Source organism: Pleurodeles waltl, chromosome 11, assembly GCF_031143425.1.
Source record: "Pleurodeles waltl isolate 20211129_DDA chromosome 11, aPleWal1.hap1.20221129, whole genome shotgun sequence".
Classification (NCBI taxonomy): Eukaryota; Metazoa; Chordata; class Amphibia; order Caudata; family Salamandridae; genus Pleurodeles; species Pleurodeles waltl.
In genome coordinates, this window is record NC_090450.1 from 179,662,099 (window position 1) to 179,683,175 (window position 21,077).

Sequence of the window (21,077 nt, forward strand, 5' to 3'; positions counted from 1 at the left end):
CCTGGCATAAGAGGAGAAACCTGTCGCATAAAGATGCCCACGCCAGCGGCGCTGTAGTCTAGCCACTTCAGATTGCGCCAGATGAGTTTCCTGTAGGAAAGATATGTGTATTGAATGTCTTTTGAGGTATGAATAGATGGAATATCTGCATGCTGGCGAATGTATGCCATGCACATTCCATGTAAGAAATTTAAATGGGTTCATGGTGGGTCAGTGAATAAACGAAAGTACGGTGGCCCAACCCGCGGGATAGAGAGAGCCAACTGCATAACAGCAGCGTCCCAAAGAGGGGGGCAGACAAGGTGGACACAGGCTCCATACAAAACATGTCAAGAACAACTGGGGCCAACAACAGGCCCAATAGTAACAGGAGTGAATACCATTAGGGCGGAGGAACAACAGGTGTCTGCCCAAACCAGGTGATATGCCTATAGAGCGCAAACAATTCTTGGGCAAGGAAAAGGGGAAACCCTCTCTAGTGGGATATGAGGTAGACCAGGTGCTGGAGAAGTGGAAGCGCTCAGGCGGAGACCCCTAACCTAGCATGAAAGCGGGGAAGCAGCTACAGCAGGGTGCAGAGTGCAGCGCAGGGGACACAAAGAGGCCCCACTCCCAGCAGCCACTAGGCGGCTACACAGCATATCCGCAAGAAGCAGCCGGCCAGGATAGTCAATCTTTGACCCAGCCACAAACTGCTGTATGGTGAGATGCACCATCTTGGATCAATGGGCTTGTAGCGAAACATGCTAGTTATTAGAATGATTAGGGTCAGTTAAAGGTTATTTCAGTGAGAGAAGATGTAAGAAAATGCCTCCTTGGCATGGTTACCCCCTAACGTTTTTGCCTTTGCTGATGCTAAGTTATGATTTGAAAGTGTGCTGGGACCCTGCTAACCAGGCCCCAGCACCAGTGTTATTTCCCTAAACTGTACCTTTGTCTCCACAATTGGCACTGCCCTGGCACTCAGGTAAGTCCCACGTAACTGGTACCCCTGATACCAAGGGCCCTGATGCCAGGGAAGGTCCCTAATGGCTGCAGCATGTCTTATGCCACCCTAGGGACCCCTCACTCAGCACATGTACACTACCTCACAGCTTGTGTGTGCTGGTGGGGAGAAAATGACTACATCGACATGGCACTCCCCTCAGAGTACCATGCCAACCTCACACTGCTTGTGGCATAGGTAAGTCACCCCTCTAGCAGGCCTTACAGCCCTAAGGCAGGGTGCACTATACCACAGGTGAGGGCATAAGTGCATGAGCACTATGCCCCTACAGTGTCTAAGAAAAACCTTAGACATTGTAAGAGCAGGGTAGCCATAAGAGTATATGGTCTGGGAGTTTGTCAAACACGAACTCCACAGTTCCATAATGGCTACACTGAAAACTGGGAAGTTTGGTATCAAACTTCTCAGCACAATAAATGCACACTGATGCCAGTGTGCAATTTATTGTAACATACACCCAGAGGGCATCTTAGAGATGCCCCCTGAACACCTACCCGACTTCTAGTGTAGGCTGACCAGTTCCTGCCAGCCTGCCACACACCAGACATGTTGCTGGCCACATGGGGAGAGTGCCGTTGTCACTCTGTGTCCAGTAGCAAAGCCTGTACTGGGTGGAGGTGCTTCTCACCTCCCTCTGCAGGAACTGTAACACCTGGCGGTGAGCCTCAAAGGCTCACCCCTTTTGTTACAGCACCCCAGGGCATCCCAGCTAGTGCAGATGCCCACCCCTTCGGTCACTGCCTCCACTTTTGGTGGCAAGGCTGGAAGAGATGAGAAAAACAAGGAGGAGTCACCCACCAGTCAGAAAAGCTTCTAAGGTGTCCTGAGCTGACCCCTGCCTTGAGAAATCCTCCATCTTGAGTTTGGAGGATTCCCCCAATAGTATTAGGGATGTGCCCCCCTCCCCACAGGGAGGAGGCACAAAGAGGGCGTAGCCACCCTCAAGGACAGTAGCCATTGGCTACTGCCCCCCCAGACATAAACACACCCCTAAATTCAGTATTTAGGGGCACCCCAGATCCAAGGAAATCAGATTCCTGCAACCTGAAGAAAGAAGAAAGACTGCTGACCTACAAGCCTGCAGAGAAGGAGGAAGACGACAACTGATTTGGCCCCAGCCCTACCGGCCTGTCTCCAACTTTGAAAACCTGCTCCAGCGACGCATCCGACAGGGACCAGTGACCTCTGAAGCCTCAGAGGACTGCCCTGGACTACAGGACCAAGAAACTCCAGTGAACAGCGGCCCTGTTCAAAACCAGTTACTTCTTTGCAACAAAGAAGCAACTTCCAAGGACTTCACGTTTCCCGCCGGAAGCATGAGACTCTACACTCTGCACCCGACGCCCCCGGCTCGACCTGCAGAAAACCAACACCTCAGGGAGGACTCCCCCCGGCGACTGCTAACCTGTGAGTAACCAGGGACGACCCCCCTGAGCCTCCACAGCGAGGCCTGCAGAGAGAATCCAGAGGCTCACCCTGACCGCAACTGTCTGTAACAAGGGACCCGACGCCTGGAACCACGGCACCCGCAGTCCCCAGGACCTGAAGGAACCGAACTTCAAAGCAGGAGTGACCCCCAGGCGACCCTCTGCCTTGCCCAGGTGGTAGCTGTCCCGAGAAACCCCAGTGCCTGCCTGCACCGCTAGAGTGACGCCGGGTCCCTCCATTGAAACCTACACAAAACCCGACGCCTGCTTTGCACACTGCACCCGGCTGCCACTGTGTCGCTGAGGGTGTGTTTTGTGTGCCTACTTGTGTCCCCCCTATGCCCCAGGACTGAGACTTGTAAGTGTTTTACTTACCTCCTAATCTAACCTTTACTTATCTCCCCCAGGAACTGTTGATTTTTGCACTGTGTCCACTTTGAAAATAGCTTATTGACATTTTTACAAAGACTGTACATGATATTGTTTTCATTCAAAGTTTCTAAAGTATCTAAGTGAAGTACCTTACATTTAAAGTGTTTGATGTAAATCTTGAACCTGTGGTTCTTAAAATAAACGAAGAAAATATATTTTTCATTGTAAAAACCTATTGGCCTGGAGTAAGTCTATGAGTGTGTGTTCCTCATTTATTGCCTGTGTGTGTACAACAAATGCTTAACACTACCCTCTGATAAGCCTACTGCTCGACCACACTACCACAAAATAGAGCATTATAATTATCTACTTTTGCCACTATCTTACCTCTAAGGGGAACCCTTGGACTCTGTGCACGCTATTTCTTACTTTGAAATAGTATATACAGAGCCAACTTCCTACATTGGTGGATCATCTGTGGGGTCTAAGACTTTGCATTTGCTGGACTACTCAGCCAATACCTGATCACACAACTAAATTCCAAAAAATTTCATTAGAAATGGATTTTTGAAATTTTAGCTATTTTTCTAAATTTTTTAAAGTCCTACTAGGGCCTTGTGTAAGTCACTGTTACCATTTCATTTAGAGTTTAAAAGTTTTGTAAAAGTTTCGATTAAGTTCTAGAGATAGTTTTAGATTCTTAAAAAGTATCCCAACTTTTAGAAAAATAATGTCTAGCACAGAAGAGATGGTGGTGGAACTCAACCTCACCCCTTACCTGCATCTGAGGATGTCAGAGTTAAGGACTCTCTGTAAGATCAAAAATATAAAAACAGGATCAAACCCTACCAAAGTACAGCTCCAGGAGCTTTTGGCAGAGTTTGCAAGAGACCACCCCTCTGAAGATAACCTTACAGAGGGGGAAACTAGTGACCTGGAGGATAATTCCCTCTCTCCTGTCCTAGTTAGGGAGACCAGGGTCCCTCAAACCCTGACTCTAGAAGTGATAGTCAGAGATGCTGGTTCTCCCACAGGGGAGTCCAGTAACTCTGAAAGCATTGAGGGCAGCCTCAATGAAGATGACCTCCTGTTAGCCAGGATGGCCAAAAAATTGGCTTTGGAGAGACAGCTCCTAGCCATAGAGAGGGAAAGACAAGAGATGGGTTTAGCCCAAAAATGGTGGCAGCAACTTAAATAGGGTCAGAGAGAATACTGACATGCTAAAAATCCCCAAAGGGATTGTAACAAAATATGAAGATGGTGATGACATCACCAAATGGTTCACAGGTTTTGAGAGGGCTTGTGCAACCAGAAAAGTAAACAGATCTCACTGGGGTGCTCTCCTTTGGGAAATGTTCACTGGAAAGTGTAGGGATAGATTCCTCACTCTCTCTGGAAAATATGCAGAATCCTATGACCTCATGAAGGCTACCCTATTGAGGGCTTTGGATTCTCAACTGAGGAGTACAGGATTAGGTTCAGGGGGGCTCAAAAATCCTCGAGACAGACCTGGGTTGATTTTGTTGACTTCTCAGTCAAAACACTAGATGGTTGGATTAATGGCAGTGGTGTAAATGATTATGAAGGGCTGTATAATTTGTTTATGAAGGAACACCTTTTAAGTAACTGTTTCAATGATAAACTGCATCAGCATCTGGTATGCCTAGGTCCAATTTCTCCCCAAGAATTGGGAAAGAAGGCAGACCACTGGGTCAAGACAAGGGTGACCAAGACTTCCACAGGGGGTGACCAAAAGAAAGGGGTCACAAAGCCTCCCCAGGGGAAGAGTGTTGAGACATCCAAGGGAAAAAGTAAAGAGTCTTCTACAGGGCCCCAAAAACCTGCACAGGAGGGTGTGTCCAAGGCCTCTTCACATTCCTCATTTGGGTACAAGGGTAAAAACTTTTATCCCAAATAGGCCTGGTGTCGCAGCTGTAGTCAGCATGGACACCAAACTGGAGACAAGGCCTGTCCCAAGAAAGGTTCCACTTCAACTACTCCAGTTAGCATTGGAATAGCCAGTCTCCAGGTGAGATCAACAGTGTGCCCAGAGCAAATCAGGGTCCACAATGAAGCTACATTAGTCTCTGAGGGTGGGGTGGACTTAGCCACACTAGCTGCCTGGCCGCCTAACATGCAAAAATACAGGCAGCAGCTCTTTATTAATGGGACTAGAGTAGAGGCCCTGAGGGATACAGGTGCCAGTGTCACTATGGTGACAGACAAACTGGTTTCCCCAGGACAATACCTGACTGGACAAACTTATCCAGTCACCAATGCTGACAATCAGACTAAAGTAAATCCCATGGCTATGGTAACTTTAGAATGAAACAGGTGGTAGCCTCTTCTGCTATACCAGTTGAATGTCTGCTTGGAAATGATCTGGAGTCCTCAGCATGGGCTGAGGTAGAACTCAAAACCCATGCAGCCATGCTGAGTATCCCTGAACTGGTGTGTGTCAAGACTAGGGCACAGTGCAGAGCTCAGGGTGAAAAAAAGGTGTTGGAGTCTGGGATCATGGCCCAACCCTCCAAGAGAAAAGGAAAGAAGACTGGGAAACCAGCTTCAGCACAGAAAAAGAAACAGAACCTCTCTTCTCAGGAAGAAGTTCTATCCCCTGAGGGAACTGAGCCTATAGAGTTAGAACCTTATTAGGTAGAGCTCTTGGGCCCAGGGGGACCCTTAAGGGAACAGCTTTGCAAGGGGAAAGAAACTTGTCCCTCTCTTGAAGGCCTAAGGCAGCAAGCTGCTGAACAAGAACAAGGAAATGTCAGTGGAACCCACAGGGTCTGTTGGGAAGATGGACTCCTTTACACTGAGGCAAGAGATCCCAAACCTGGTGCCAATAGGAGAGTGGTAGTGCCTCAGGTGTTTAGGGAGTTCCTTCTGACCTTAGCCCATGACATTCCCCTTGCTGGGCATTTGGGACAAACCAAGACATGGGAGAGGTTAGTCAACCATTTCTATTGGCCCAATATGTCCCAGAAAGTGAAGGAGTTTTGTGCCTCCTGTGCCACCTGTCAAGCCAGTGGTAAGACAGGTGGCAATCCAAAGGCCCCCCTCATTCCAGTTCCAGTGGTGTGGGTCCCCTTTGAAAGAGTGGGAGTGGACGTAATGGGTCCACTTGAACCTCCCACAGCATCAGGGAATCAGTATATCCTAGTAGTAGTGGATCACGCTACTAGGCACCCTGAAGCAATTCCCCTTAGGTCCACTACTGCCCCTGCAGTAGCCAAATCACTCATTGGTATTTTTACCAGAGTGGGATTTCCTAAGGAAGTGGTTTCTGACAGAGGTACCAACTTCATGTCAGCTTACCTAAAACACATGTAGAATGAGTGTGAGGTGACTTACAAATTCACCACACCATACCATGCACAAACCAATGCTATTGTTGAGAGATTTAACAAGACATTGAAGGGCATGATCATGGGGCTCCCTGAAAAACTCAAAAGGAGATGGGATATCCTCTTGCCATGCCAGCTTTTCGCCTACAGAGAGGTGCCTCAGAAGGGAGTAGGGTTTTCCCCCTTTGAACTTCTGTTTGGCCATCCTGTTAGGGGACCACTAGCTCTTGTGAAAGAAGGCTGGGAGAGACCTCTCCATGAGCCCAAGCAAGATATAGTGGACTATGTACTAGGCCTACATTCCAGGATGGCAGAGTACATGGAAAAGGCAAGTAAAAACCTTGAGGTCAGCCAACAACTCCAGAAGATGTGGTATGACCAAAAGGCTGCTATGGTTGAGTTTCAGCCAGGGCAGAAAGTTTGGATTCTGGAGCCTGTGGCTCCCAGGGCACTTCAGGACAAATGGAGTGGCCCTTACCCAGTGCTAGAGAAAAAGAGTGAGGTCACCTACCTGGTGGACCTGGGCACTAGTAGGACCCCCAAGAGGGTGATCCATGTTAACCGCCTAAAACTCTTCCATGGCAGGGCAGATGTAAACATGTTCATGGTTACAGATGAGGACCAGGAAGCAGAGAGTGAACCTCTCCCTGATCTCCTCTCCACTGACCCTAAAGATGGCACAGTAGATGGAGTGATCTACTCAGCCACCCTCTCTGGCCAACAGCAAGCTGACTGCAGGCAAGTCCTCCAGCAGTTTGCTGAGCTCTTTTCCCTAACCCCTGGTCAGACACACCTGTGTACCCATGATGTGGACACAGGAGACAGCATGCCTGTTAAAAACTAAATATTCAGACAGTCTGAGCAAGTTAAGGAAAGCATCAAGGTGGAAGTCCACAAGGTGCTGAAGTTGGGAGTGATTGAGCACTCTGATAGTCCCTAGGCTAGTCCAGTGGTCTTGGTCCCCAAACCTCACAAAAAAGATAGCAAGAGAGAGAGATGAGGTTCTGTGTGGACTACAGGGGGCTTAATTCTGTCACCAAGACAGATGCTCACCCCAATCCAAGGGCAGATGAGCTGATTGATAAATTGGGTGCTGCCAAATACCTGAGTACCTTTGACTTGACAGCAGGGTACTGGCAAATAAGAATGGCACCAGGAGCAAAAGAGAAAACAGCATTCTCTACACCTGATGGGCACTACCAGTTTACTGTGATGCCCTTTGGCTTCAAGAATGCCCCTGCCACCTTCCAGCAGTTGGTGAATCAAGTCCTTGCTGGCTTGGAGTCCTTTAGTGCAGCTTATCTTGATGATATTGCTGTCTTTAGCTCCAGCTGGCAGGATCACCTGGTCCACCTGAAGGTTTTGCAGGACCTGCAAGCAGCAGGCCTCTCTATCAAGGCATCTAAATGTCAGATAGGGCAGAGTACTGTGGTTTACTTGGGACACCTTGTAGGTGGAGGCCAAGTTCAGCCACTCCAACCCAAGGTCCAGACTATTCTGGACTGGGTAGCTCCAAAAACCCAGACTCAAGTCAGGGCATTCCTTGGCTTGACTGGTCACTATAGGAGGTTTGTGAAGGATTATGGATCAATAGTGACCCCCCTCACAGAACTTACCTCCAAGAAAATGCCTAAGATAGTTAACTGGACCTTGGACTGTCAAAAGGCCTTTGACACCCTGAAGCAAGCAATGTGCACAGCACCAGTTTTGAAAGCTCCAGATTACTCTAAGCAGTTCATAGTGCAGACAGATGCCTCTGAACATGGGATAGGAGCAGTCCTGTCCCAAACAAATGATGATGGCCTTGACCAGCCTGTTGCTTTTATTAGCAGGAGGTTACTCCCCAGGGAGCAGCGTTGGAGTGCCATTGAGAGGGAGGCCTTTGCTGTGGTCTGGTCCCTGAAGAAGTTGAGACCATACCTTTTTGGTACTTACTTCATAGTTCAAACTTACCACAGTCCTCTCAGATGGCTCATGCAAATTAAAGGAGAAAACCCTAAACTATTGAGGTGGTCCTTATCCCTACAGGGAATGGACTTTATAGTGGAACACAGACCTGGGACTGCCCATGCCAATGCAGATGGCCTTTCCAGGTTCTTCCACTTAGAAAATGAGGACTCTCTTGGGAAAGGTTAGTCTCATCCTTGTTCATTTGGGGAGGGGTTGTGTAAGGAAATGCCTCCTTGGCATGGTTACCCCCTAACTTTTTTGCCTTTGCTGATGCTAAGATATGATTTGAAAGTGTGCTGGGACCCTGCTAACCAGGCCCCAGAACCAGTGTTCTTTCCCTAAACTGTTCCTTTGTCTCCACAATTGACACAACCCTGGCACTCAGGTAAGTCCCTTGTAACTGGTAGCCCTGGTACTAAGGGCCCTGATTCCAGGGAAGGTCCCTAAAGGCTACAGCATGTCTTATGCCATGCTAGGGACCCCTCACTCAGCACATGCACACTGCCTCACAACTTGTGTGTGCTGATGGGGAGAAAATGACTACATCGACATGGCACTCCCCTCAGAGTGCCATGCCAACCTCACACTGCTTGTGGCATAGGTAAGTCACCCCTCTAGCAGGCCTTACAGCCCTTAGGCAGGGTGCACTATACCACAGGTGAGGGAATAAGTGCATGAGCACTATGCCCCTACAGTGTCTAAGCAAAACCTTAGACATTGTAAGAGCAGGGTAGCCATAAGAGTATATGGTCTGGGAGTTTGTCAAACACAAACTCCACAGTTCCATAATGGCTACACTGAAAACTGGGAAGTTTGGTATCAAACTTCTCAGCACAATAAATGCACACTGATGCCAGTGTGCAATTTATTGTAACATACACCCAGAGGGCATCTTAGAGATGCCCCCTGAACACCTACCCACTTTTAGTGCCACACACCAGACATGTTGCTAGCCACATGGGGAGAGTGCCGTTGTCACTCTGTGGCCAGGAAACAAAGCCTGTACTTGGTGGAGCTGCTTCTCACCTCCCCCTGCAGGAACTGTAACTCCTGGCGGTGAGCTTCAAAGGCTCACCCCTTTTGTTACAGCAACCCAGGGCATCACAGCTAGTGGAGATGCCCGCCCCTCCGGCCACTGCCCCCACTTTTGGCGGCAAGGCTGGGTGAGATCATGAGGAAAACAAGGAGGAGTTACCCACCAAAGGACAGCCCCTAAGGTGTCCTGAGCTGAGGTGACCCCTGCCTTGAGAAACCCTCCATCTTGAGTTTGGAGGATTTCCCCAATAGGATTAGGGATGTGCCCCCCTCCCCACAGGGAGGAGGCACAAACAGGGTGTAGCCACCCTCAAGGACAGTAGCCATTGGCTACTACCCTCCCAGACCTAAACACACCCCTAAATTCAGTATTTAGGGGCTCCCCAGATTCCAGAAAATCAGATTCCTGCAACCTGAAGATAGACGAAGGACTGCTGACCTACAAGCCTGCAGAGAAGGATGAAGACGACAATTGATTTGGCCCCAGCCCTACCGGCCTGTCTCCAACATTGAAAACCTGCTCCAGCGAAGCATCCGACAGGGACCAGCGACCTCTGAAGCCTCAGAGGACTGCCCTGGACTACAGGACCAAGACACTCCCATGAACAGCGGCCCTGTTCAAAACCAGCTACTTCTTTGCAACAAAGATGCAACTTCCAAGGACTTCACGTTTCCCACCGGAAGCGTGAGACTCTACACTCTGCACCCGATGCCCCCGGCTCGACCTGCAGAAAACCAACACCTCAGGGAGGACTCCCCAACGACTGCGAACCCATGAGTAACCAGGGACGACCCCCCCCCCGAGCCCCCACCAGCGACGCCTGCAGAGAGGATCCAGAGGCTCCCCCTGACTGCGACTGTCTGTAACAAGGGACCCGACGCCTGGAACCAACACTGCACCCGCAGCCCCAGGACTTGAAAGGACCAAACTTTGATGCAGGAGTGACCCCCAGGCGACCCTCTGCCTTGCCCAGGTGGTGGCTGTCCTGAGAAACCCCCCGTGCCTGCCTGCAACGCTAGAGTGACCCCCGGGTCCCTCCATTGAAACCTACACAAAACCCGACGCCTGATTTGCACACTGCACCCAGCCGCCCCTGTGTCGCTGAGGGTGTGGTTTGTGTGCCTACTTGTGTCCCCCCAGTGCTCTACAAAACCTCCTGGTCTGCCCCCCGAGGACGCAGGTAGTTACCTGCTGGCAGACTGGAACCAGAGCACCCCTGTTATCCATAGGCGCCTATGTGTTTTGGGCACCTCTTTGACCTCTACACCTGACCGGCCCTGAGCTGCTGGTGTGGTAACTTTGGGGTTGCCTTGAACCCCTAACAGTGGGCTGCCTATGCCCCAGGACTGAGACTTGTAAGTGTTTTACTTACCTCCTAATCTAACCTTAACTTATCTCCCCCAGGAACTGTTGATTTTTGCACTGTGTCCACTTTGAAAACAGCTTATTGCCATTTTTACAAAGACTGTACATGATATTGTTTTCATTCAAAGTTCCTAAAGTATCTAAGTGAACTACCTTACATTTAAAGTGTTTGATGTAAATCTTGAACCTGTGGTTCTTAAAATAAACAAAGAAAAGATATTTTTCAATATAAAAACCTATTGGCCTGGAGTAAGTCTTTGAGTGTGTGTTCCTCATTTATTGCCTGTGTGTGTACAACAAATGCTTAACACTACCCTCTGATAAGCCTACTGCTCGACCACACTACCACAAAATAGAGCATTAGAATTATCTACTTTTGACACTATCTTACCTCTAAGGGGAACCCTTGGAGTCTGTGCACGCTATTTCTTACTTTGAACTAGTATATACAGAGCCAACTTCCCACAGAAGAGTCATAGGAAGCCTTGTAGATGTCTAATGAAAAGGAAAAGTTGAAGAAGACAGTTAAATAAGTAAGAAAAAGTGGAAATATGTGTTTGGCTTGATTATCTGAGAGAGGGTCTGCCATTGAAATTAGAGATAGCCAATGAAAGGAAGAAAAAAACATCAGTTTCTGAAACAAAACAACAATATGAACCTGTAGATGAACGAACTGTAGTTGAAGCTTGTAACTGTGAGCAGAAAAGGGACATATAGAGAGAACACAAGTATGAATTTGTGCCAGTAAAATATGTGCTTTGTGCTTACCCAACAGTCACTCAAAATTCTGATGGAAAGAACATGGTGGCAAAGCTCAGCAGAAAACTCAGAAGTAAGTCGATATTGGGGAGGGTTAGCTGATCACAAGGTTGACGAGGGAAGACGTAATTGAGCATATTGAATTCATTAGGGAAAAGCGATGTATCAAAAAAGGTTGGTTACTAACAGCATCATAAAATTCCAAAAAGCTAAATAACATATATCATAGTAGTAGTAGATTATAAGTGAAGGCTTAGAAGGAAAGAGAGCCAGGTGTATACTGATTTATAATTAACAGAAGGATATAAAATGAAAAGACATTTTGAAAGCTATGACATCGGGAAAAGCAGGTGGCAGCAGACAGGATGGCAATCCGTAATGCATTACGGAGAGGCTGTAACATTTCAGGGAAAAGTATGTATGGAGAGTGATTGTGTGCCTATTTGAATGAAATCTACCATGCAAAGCTCTAAGCAGCAATCTGCGCCAACAGTGAAATAAATGGTGGACCAGTTTCAAATGTTAGTGACATGATTTTCTTTAATATATAATACAGCCTTCTCAAAGGCCTCATGATACCCTCCAAGTTTTAAATACCCTTCAAACAGTTGCATGCTCTCTTTAAATATTTCAACAATGCAGTCTCCTGCATGTCATTAAAAGATCCCCTTACATTATAATTCACCTTAAGAAGAATGCAGAGCAAACACCTGGCCGTGGTATTTACAATTGAGACAGCCACAGGAACTCTAGACACATGGCTGTGACTCCCCAGGGCAAAACCCCCACCATCAAGGTATTTTGAAAGGAAAGTGGGTTGTCTGATTTACTTCAGGTCATGTGACCCTTATGAGTAGTGAGCACTTCATAGACATAAACAAATATTAGTATTCTAGAATCTTAAGGAAGACTTTTAATTGTAATACATATAAACTAATTTTACTGATGTCCTTTATGTTTTCTACTCACATAAAGACTCAAAACCCTCAAAACTCTTTAAGATGTACAGCAGCATATGTGGGGCATTACAGCTACAGGGGGGCGAAATATTACCTTTTGCCTGTGGAAGTGGCAGAATTTTGGTGACTCCATGTTTTTCTTGTAACCCAGATGTCTGGTCAAATTCCACCAATCGCTGCAAGGAGGAATTATTTCTCACATGCGACTCCAGAATGGTAGGTTGGCAAGCGAGGTTTGGCATTCCCCAGCACAATTTTCTGTTGCTAGGAGGACATCTGGCAAGATTTATCTAAAGTTGATGGTCGTGGGCGGCGGTCACAAATATAAGTTGTCAGAAGGCTGCGGCTCAAGTAGAAAACCTACTCGAGTGGGAGCAAAATCAACTGGAGTACCTGACCTTACGGCATGCCACAATGTGCAGTTTGCGCTGATTTTTCAATGCAGAATGTGCTCCTGGTGGTAAATCACAGCGTAAGCAGTGCAAAGTACCTATTTCCACCCATTGCCAGAAAGAACTCTGCAGAATCTCTCTTAGTTTTCATGTAACTCTGCGAAATTCTGTGGAGTCAAATTCCATGAGTTCTGCCCACCCCAAATTACAAACCGTTAGGGAGATCTTCAACATTTTCTTGGAGCTGTCCAATTTGAAATCCACAAATTACTCCCCTTGCATTACCTTGCAGGACCGGACCACCTACTGTTCTTTGAGTCCAATAGAGCAAACATCTGTGATATCATAATAATAATTCACTCACCTGCAAGTCTTAACCTAAAACAGTCAAACACAAATCATTCATAGTGACAGTGGCACAATGGCAACCGTTATGCATTAGAATACTTGCTACTGACATCATAGGACTACTAATTATGTACACCATGAAGGTAGTGGTTTCCTTCTGCCTGTTGTATGCCATCAATATGCTTATTCTTAAGAAAATGACAACTGATAACATTGATACTAGGCAAGCACTGACTGATCTTCAACCTCCCTTTCCACAGTAAAACACTGAATAGATGAAGCAGCTGCATGTGGAACACTGCCATCTGCTGCACAATCAACAGATTTCAGATAAAATGAGATTAACATAAATAAACTTTGCTGACAAACTTCAGAGAGCAGCTCCTCCTCGGCCTATACAAAGGTCAACAATCCACTTTGACACTTCTCAAACTCTCTGTAGCTTAATGAGAGCATATATTACTGTGAGAAAACAGGGCTGATTGCAGAGGCACCCTAACTGTTTACCCCCATTTTTCACTTTTTGCTGGTGTTTTCCTGACTCTGATAGTGCCCTGGGTACTGCTAACCAGTCCCAGTGCCTGTGCTCTGTGTAAAATGAGAATGCACATTTGGCTAATTATAATTGGCTATGTCAACCTACCTATAAGTCCCTAGTGCAGGGGTCTTCAAACTGGGGGGCGGGCCCCCCTAGGGGGGCCTCAAGTGATCCCAGGGGGGGCGCCAGGCTCTGGCCAAAGGAAGCATTACTCAGATAACAGTGTTTTGTTTTAAGCAGAAACATGTTTAAAAAGGCAACAGCACTTAACTGCAATGTTTAAATACGTTTAGACATATTTAAACATTGCTGTCTTTATAAAATAATTGTGAAAAATTGTGAGGGGGGGCCAATGATTTTAATTTTTCAACTGGGGGGGGCGCGGCATTTAAAAGTTTGGAGACCACTGCCCTAGTATATGGTTGGGCATGTAGGTTTAGGGACCCCAGCATAGGTGGTGCACCCATAGGTGCACTGCTGAGGTGCCCAGTGTCATTTTAAAGGCAGGCCTGCCTTGCTGGCTGCTTTTAATTGAAAGTTATATGCAAATTCGATTTTGGAATTAAAAGTACTTCCAAAGGCTTAAACTACCTCATTTTTACAAATAAGTCACCCATAAGGAGTAGCCTACGTGCCCCTAGGGTTGGGTACCCTGTAACTATAAGCAGGGACCTTAGAAAAATAGTTTTATAAGCCCTGGCAAGCTAAAACATCTGAATTCGTTTTTCCCTTACTGTAGTGAATGGCCTCGCTAGGCTAAAATGGGGAGACTTTATTTTAATTAACAAAGACCCCTTAAGTTTCAGATATATCAAGTTTGGTATCAAATTAATTGTCATAATAAATCCCACAGCTTACAATAGTTGGATTTAATATAACTAGTTCAGATAAAGAGTTTTAAATCTACCTAAAAAGTTGCCAACTTCAGCTCGGTAGTGCCCTTCTCTGATTGGCCAGATGCTGGCAGCCTGACCAGGCTGCCTTGATGAAGTATGAAGTGGCCTGGCCTAAACCCCAAGAATGTGCCTGGGGAAGGATAAATACCTCAGCAGATGGGGAAGCAGGAAGTGGGGGGCGGTTGCTGCCAAACCGGTTTTGAAAGGCAGGGAAGGACATTTGGAGCAACCCAGCACCTCCCTCACATCCTCCAACTCCAGATAATTAGGTTCTCTCCTGCTTAGAGGGAAGTGTTTAGGATTTTTAGCCACACCAGTGGTTGGGCTCAGCCAGATGTAACCTCTAAAAATCAGTTCCAGTCATGATGGATTTTTGAAGAATGTTGCTCCCTGGGATTGATTTTTGCCACACTTCCAAGGAAGTAGTCATCACAGGGGGAAGGACCCTGCATCTGATTGGAGAAGCAGGACCCCCCTGTTTTTCACCCAGGAGCAAAGATAAATATGGCAGAGCTGCACCCACACCTCATATCCCTACCAGATCCCTACAAGAAAAAACATCAGGAGAAGAAGGACTGCCCTCCTGGACCCCTAACCTGTAGATAGAAACTGCACTTTGAAGAACTGCACCAGCTGAACACCTGGGTTTCACCGCAAGAAGAACTTTGACTGGCTTCAACTGTTTCAGTGAGGGACTCCCTGTTTGCTACAGGTTTAAAGTAGCTAACCAGAGTACCCTTCATCAAATCGTAAAGAAAATGACCAGCTGACCACTGTCCAGTGGCCTTTTTGGAGTTTGAATCAGGTGCATTCTGGGAGTTGTAGTCTGCACTCTCAAGGAGCATCCCAGAGTTTCTGGAACCTTGGGGTGAGCTGGGGACTCCAAAGGAACCCTAAAAGACCTTCTGGAAGAAGAGCCAGACGTTTGGAGAAGATTGGAGAACTTTTTGGAAAAAGCTCCATAAAGGGACCGAACCGCTGCAGTAACTCTAGCCGGATTGCCTCAACCTTGACCAGGTCTAACTTGCAGGTTCGGCCCGCTGAAGAAAATCCCCCAAAAAGTGACTAAGTCCAAAGGTAGAAAGTTGACTAGGACCTGCCGAGCACAGTTTCTGAAGAGGGCTCCAAGGACATCGGATCAAGATTCAGGTTCGGCCTGGTTGAACGATTTTCATCTCAAAAAATCGTCTAAGCCTGAATGTAGAAATCTTCACCAAGGGCTTCCGCGACGCTTATCCCGGGAAGGGGTCCAGGGAGGTCGGATTGGACTGGCGACTTCGTCCCGCTAAGAAAATCTTCAAGAAAATGACTAAGTCAGAAGTTAAACTTTTGACCGAGGCCTCCCGCTTGCTGTAGCCGAGCAGGGCTCGATCGCCCTGATCGAGGTGCGACCAGATAACCAGATTGGCGCTATTCGTTTCTAAACTCAAAAAACACTCATTCTTTTAAAATTCATATCTCAGATTCTCCTTCTCCGATTTTATCCATTTTGGTGTCATTTTAAAGATAAAAATATAATCTATTGTTATAAATTGGTATTGGATTTTTATTGTGTTTTGTGTTTTACTTATTTGCTGTTTTGTGATTTTTAAATGCTTTACACACTTGTCTCCTAAGTTAAGCCTTGTCACTCGATGCCAAGCTACCAAGGGTTGAGCTGGGTTTAATTTATTGAGACCTACTGGACCTAAGTAGAGTTTAGTGGCCTATTGCTAAGTGTAGGTAATTACTTGCCCTCACCAATAATCCACTTTCCAACAGTTACTGAATGGAGACTGTTGGGATGGAAAAGTCCTCTTCATGGTAAAGACTTGTACCCCTGCCCTGAGTACGCAACTGTACTGTTGTCTTCATCTCCAATGCTGATTTTGGTGTCATAAGCAAAAATGGATCATGAATGTGAGCCATGACATAGGCCTGCCTCATGGATTGCAGTCTTGTTGGACCGGCAGAGACACCCAAGTGGTGGAAGGCTACCGTCTTTACCAGGAGTTAAGCAGCAAAAGTGTGGTGGTGGCAGCATATTGTGTAGTGACCAGTAGTAGTGAACTGGACCTTTTTAATCTGTTTCACTGGGGTGAGGCCTACAGGCTCACTCACCATTATAAAAGTTCCGCTGCTGTGTGCTTACCTCATCCTTGTCCTACATTGGATAAATGTGGAGTGTGGTGCAGTGCAGGAGTACTGATCTTGCATTGGTTGTATGTGTGCCTGGAAAGGGTACAGTACAGAGATGGAGCAGTACTGTGTAGTAAATGTGGGATTAATGCATGTGCTGAGTGTATGTATGCCTGCGGGGAATACATGACATGAAAAGAGATAAGGAAAAGTTAAAGAAAACTTTAGCCATTGTCGATAATGGTATGAACACATTATCCACTCGCATTTACACATTAAACAACATTGTGTCTTCTGTTATTGACATTATTCAAAATGATATGTCATTCTACATCATGGACAAAGCCAGCTTAGGTCCATTATGCAGTTGAGTTGGACTTTACAAGTTCTGAAAAGTGGCCGCATGCCCTGAAAGCACGTTAATTCTAAGGATTTATTTGCTGCATTTAGACTCACATGTAAACAGCAGATAATGTCTAAGAAAGAAGCTAGTGTTATCATGCTTAATATTGAGAAATTAGAAAAGTTGACTTTTACTGTAGTCGAATCACCATCATTAGTTTGGTTAATACATGGAGTGATCTCCCTTCCAATATCTACATTTCAATTAATGTTGTGTTTGAAACACTTTCCTGTTGACAGGTTTGAGCAGTTAGTAGATAGCTACACCCATGAGATGTTGGAGTTTCCCTTTGATTTCTAATGCTGGAACGGCAACAAGGAGGTTTTTCTCAGCTGAAGTATCTGTAAGTCATTCGATGATTTTTAAACAGGTTGCATTGCACGCACATGTAATGCGTCAGGAGAAGGGTGAGCTCGCTACTTGAAGGGTATTCCCATACCTTTGATTTACCCAGTGTTTCAGTTACTTTTGAAGGGAGTTACTTGATGCTGAGTGATCAAGGCTATTGTGGGATGACAGCAGATGTGATTTGCTTTTCTCAAATAGTGACCTGTTGTGGAAATGTGCTTTTCCCTTCCACGCATGATACAAAAGTTATGAATTTGTGGCCTCAGATTGCTACTTATAATGTCAATTTTGACAAGCTGATGAGACTGAAAGCACTTTTGTTTCACAAACAATTGGTGTTCACATCAGCCTGTGAAAAATATGATCTACAAGTAGCAAGGTCGTCCGCAGAAATGCAAACTTTCCAAGACACTTCAGTGAATTGGTCAGTCACATTTTTAATGCATGTAACACCACAGAGATTGCACACTTTTTAAGGCTATAGGACCTGGATGTGTTAGCCCCTTCCAAACAGTGTTTATAGTTATACCTTCAGCCCTTCACTCACTTTTTTTGAGTGTTTTTGGAGGTTTCCCGATTCTTTTGGAAGTAATTGGCAGTATCTTGCTGTTGCTTTTCTTAATTTGCAATGGCTGCCACATCCCAACTAAGAAGAGTGATGGAGCTTCCACCAGCCCAACTGTGTCATAAAGGCAGAAAGCAGTATTTCAGAGCATCACTATTGGAAGAGCTTGACAAGGACTGGTCATTTTCATTTTGACCAGTTCCCTACTGTGTTCTTTCGAATGCACACTAGAAGTGTGTCTTGCTTTGCAACATATACACTCTATGGACATTAATCTGATGATGTTCTCGATGAAGGTTCATTACCGTAGTTGTCGCATGAGACTGCAGTTGCTACGTGACGCCTTCTATGAGCAAGCCTTTATGGACCAAATGGCTCCCGGTGCCCCAACATCTGGCACGGAATGGAATGTTGCCCACCTGGCCGTGATTTTGGCTGAGGCAACAGATCATGTGTGCTTCTTCCACCCTCTGAACAAGGCTTTAGTGATCTTATTGTCTGCTGAAGTGGGGTCTATCCTGGATTACATCTCCAATGATGTGTTTGATGACCTCATTCGGGATTCTGATGGTTTTTTATTGGCATCTTTTTCTTGAAATTGACTTGTTTTAATTTGGCCTTAAGGTTTGGTGTGGTCTGATTGTGAACGTGGACATTTCAGCTCTTTTATGTATATACTTTCATTGCACTCCCTTTTACGTTAGTAGTCTTAGGTTTTCATTGTTAGGTCCTGGACCCTGCACTCTTGTACTGGAAAGCAGAGGGTGTTGTGGGTTCTCCTTGGTGCCTGGGTTGGACACACTTATTTTAGCTTTAGGCCTGGAGCCTGTGACCTTTCAATGGAGACACATTTTTATTCATGTCATATTTTTTAAGCACACCCAGGTTTTATTTCATCCTTTTTATATTTTAATCAGTTGCTTCATTCTAAGAAGCCATAGTTGTTTGTGTTGCATATATTATCAGCCCTTTGCACATTTCACTTTGTGCCCTGTTCAAGGCTGTCATGTTCGGTACATGATATTCTAACTCATATTGCTGCTCCAAGGCCAGTCCCCGGTTCCTAGACATATCATCATGTCAGGCCGGTTCTTAGAACATTGCAGGATTTATTATATAAACACCACATAGGCTTAAGGAGGGCAGAGGGCATTCCAGTCATGATGGTCCTGTGACGTATACCATTCCATTGACAGCTTTGCTGATCCTGTTGCTGACTCTTCAGCCACCTGAGAGGATTACCATCCAGGTAACAGGCAGACCCTTGCCAGTGTTTGAGGTATGCTTGAGACCTCAGTGTCATGTTTAGGTTGCCATAAATGACTTTGCTTCCTAGGGTTGGGTGAGGCACTGTGGGCTAGCCAGAAATCAGGCCGACAGCTTCCAGATGGTGTGGGACTGACTCAGTCCCCCACATTCTGTGGTGCTTCTGCCCTAAAAAAGCTGTATTATTATCAAAATAGGAGCCGCACAACAGTTCTGTGTGTGCGCAAGGAGAACAGGTGTGTAGTTGCGTGAAGTACAATACATGAAGGGTGAAGTGTTGCGCAGCACACACATGGTGAGTGAATGTGCTGGCAGTGTGTGTTTAGAAATAGCACACCCTGGTTAAATATAGGGAAGCTTCAGTGCTGAAGAGTGCAAGCAGTCTGAGTGTGTGTGCTGAATGTATAATGTGTACATGTAGTGGTACAATGCATGGATAAACAGTGCTGGACAGAAAGTGTGCTGTGAATACACACTAAATACATGTGCTTAGAATGGTACATTACATGGAGGACTCTGGGTTCCATTTTCGGAAGCTCAGCTCTGCCTAAAAATCCATTAAAATGAACATATCGGCATTCTAATAGTACACAGGCAAAAATGGTGTGTGGTGAAGTCAATTATTGTTGACCAATAAATGGCAGCAAACCGATTTCATATTTTAAGTCACACTTATTGTTCTTAAATATTTCAAAAGTATTGAGCACTTGATTTTGTATCAGTCACAAAAAGATACCCACTGATTTTTGTAATGAATAAAAGTACAAGTGCATTGTGCACAACAGTTTATGTGTCCATCATTTTACTTAGGGTGCTTGGGCAAGAGTCTCTAGTTCAATGGTTTGCCAAATTGTTTGTTCATCATGCACAAAAAATGGTTCCATGGCACACCAGGGAAATTGAGACTCCACTGTGCCTCGAAGTTATGGCTTGCCTATAAGTGTGGCCGTGAAAGAAGAGAGATCTAAATAACTTCCTTCTTTGTTCCAAGAATGGTGGACGTGCATAAAATGTGGATTATCGTCTCTTGTTTGTACCCACATAGGCGACAGCTTTGGCTTGTCGGCTGGCTCTTCCGAGACGGGATGGGATCTTTTTTTCAAAACAACATGAACTGATGTTTTAATGCAAGTGAAAAATTAGTTGTTAGGTATACTTGGAGATTTAAATGCTGGTATGAATTGATAACTGTCCAAGCATGATGTTTCATTGTGAAGGAGTTCTTGTCTTCCAGGTGTGACAGGGCTTTAGCCGATGCATTACTTATATGGAAGAAATATGTTCTTTCTATGGGGATAGCCCACGTTTCCTTTATGCCTAGAGCATCTGTAGAAGACAACCCATATGCACCCCATGAATTTTTTAGATTTTTACTCATCTGAGACTCTATTTCCTGCCAGCACAGATTGTTCAAGGAGTCTCTTCCTGATGCTCGAAGGGTCCAGCATAACTTTACAAAGGTGCTCATTCTTTCCAGCTTGTGGTTTACTATACCAAATTCCAGCCGTACTTGGAGAGGTCGACTTAGTCAAACAAAAAATGTATTTGTAAATGGTTGTTTCAAACAGGTTTAGCATTGCCGTGAAGAATTTCTAGGCCATATGCTACCGTTGGTAGAAGCTGAGCAACCATAACCGTAAGCAAGTGCTAGTATGATGGGCAGCTGAGCGTTCATTTGCAACGGTTTTAATACAAAAGTTCAAGAGTGTTTGGCCCCGTAACATGGCAAAATGGTGTTTGAAGGTCAGCTGGTGTTTAATTTGGATTCCAACTTACTTGTAAGAGGAAACAACTTCAAGATGGTTACCCTTAATACACCAGTTGGGTGACTTATTCTTTGAATCCACCAGGTCGACCTCCTTTGTCTACTTAAATCCAGGTCAAGTCTGCGTAGCTCCACATATCCAGTCAGTGCTTTTATTGACCTTTGTACCCAAAGGGATGACTATATCATCTGCATATTGCAAGTGCCCAGTTTTCTC

General features: G+C 45.8%; 1 protein-coding gene across 1 annotated transcript in view; it reads right to left on the minus strand.

The window, feature by feature from the left end:
• LOC138265569 (mast cell carboxypeptidase A-like) overlaps positions 1-21,077 on the minus strand; it is a 222,652-nt gene that overhangs the window by 63,194 nt on the left and 138,381 nt on the right. The window lies entirely within an intron of this gene.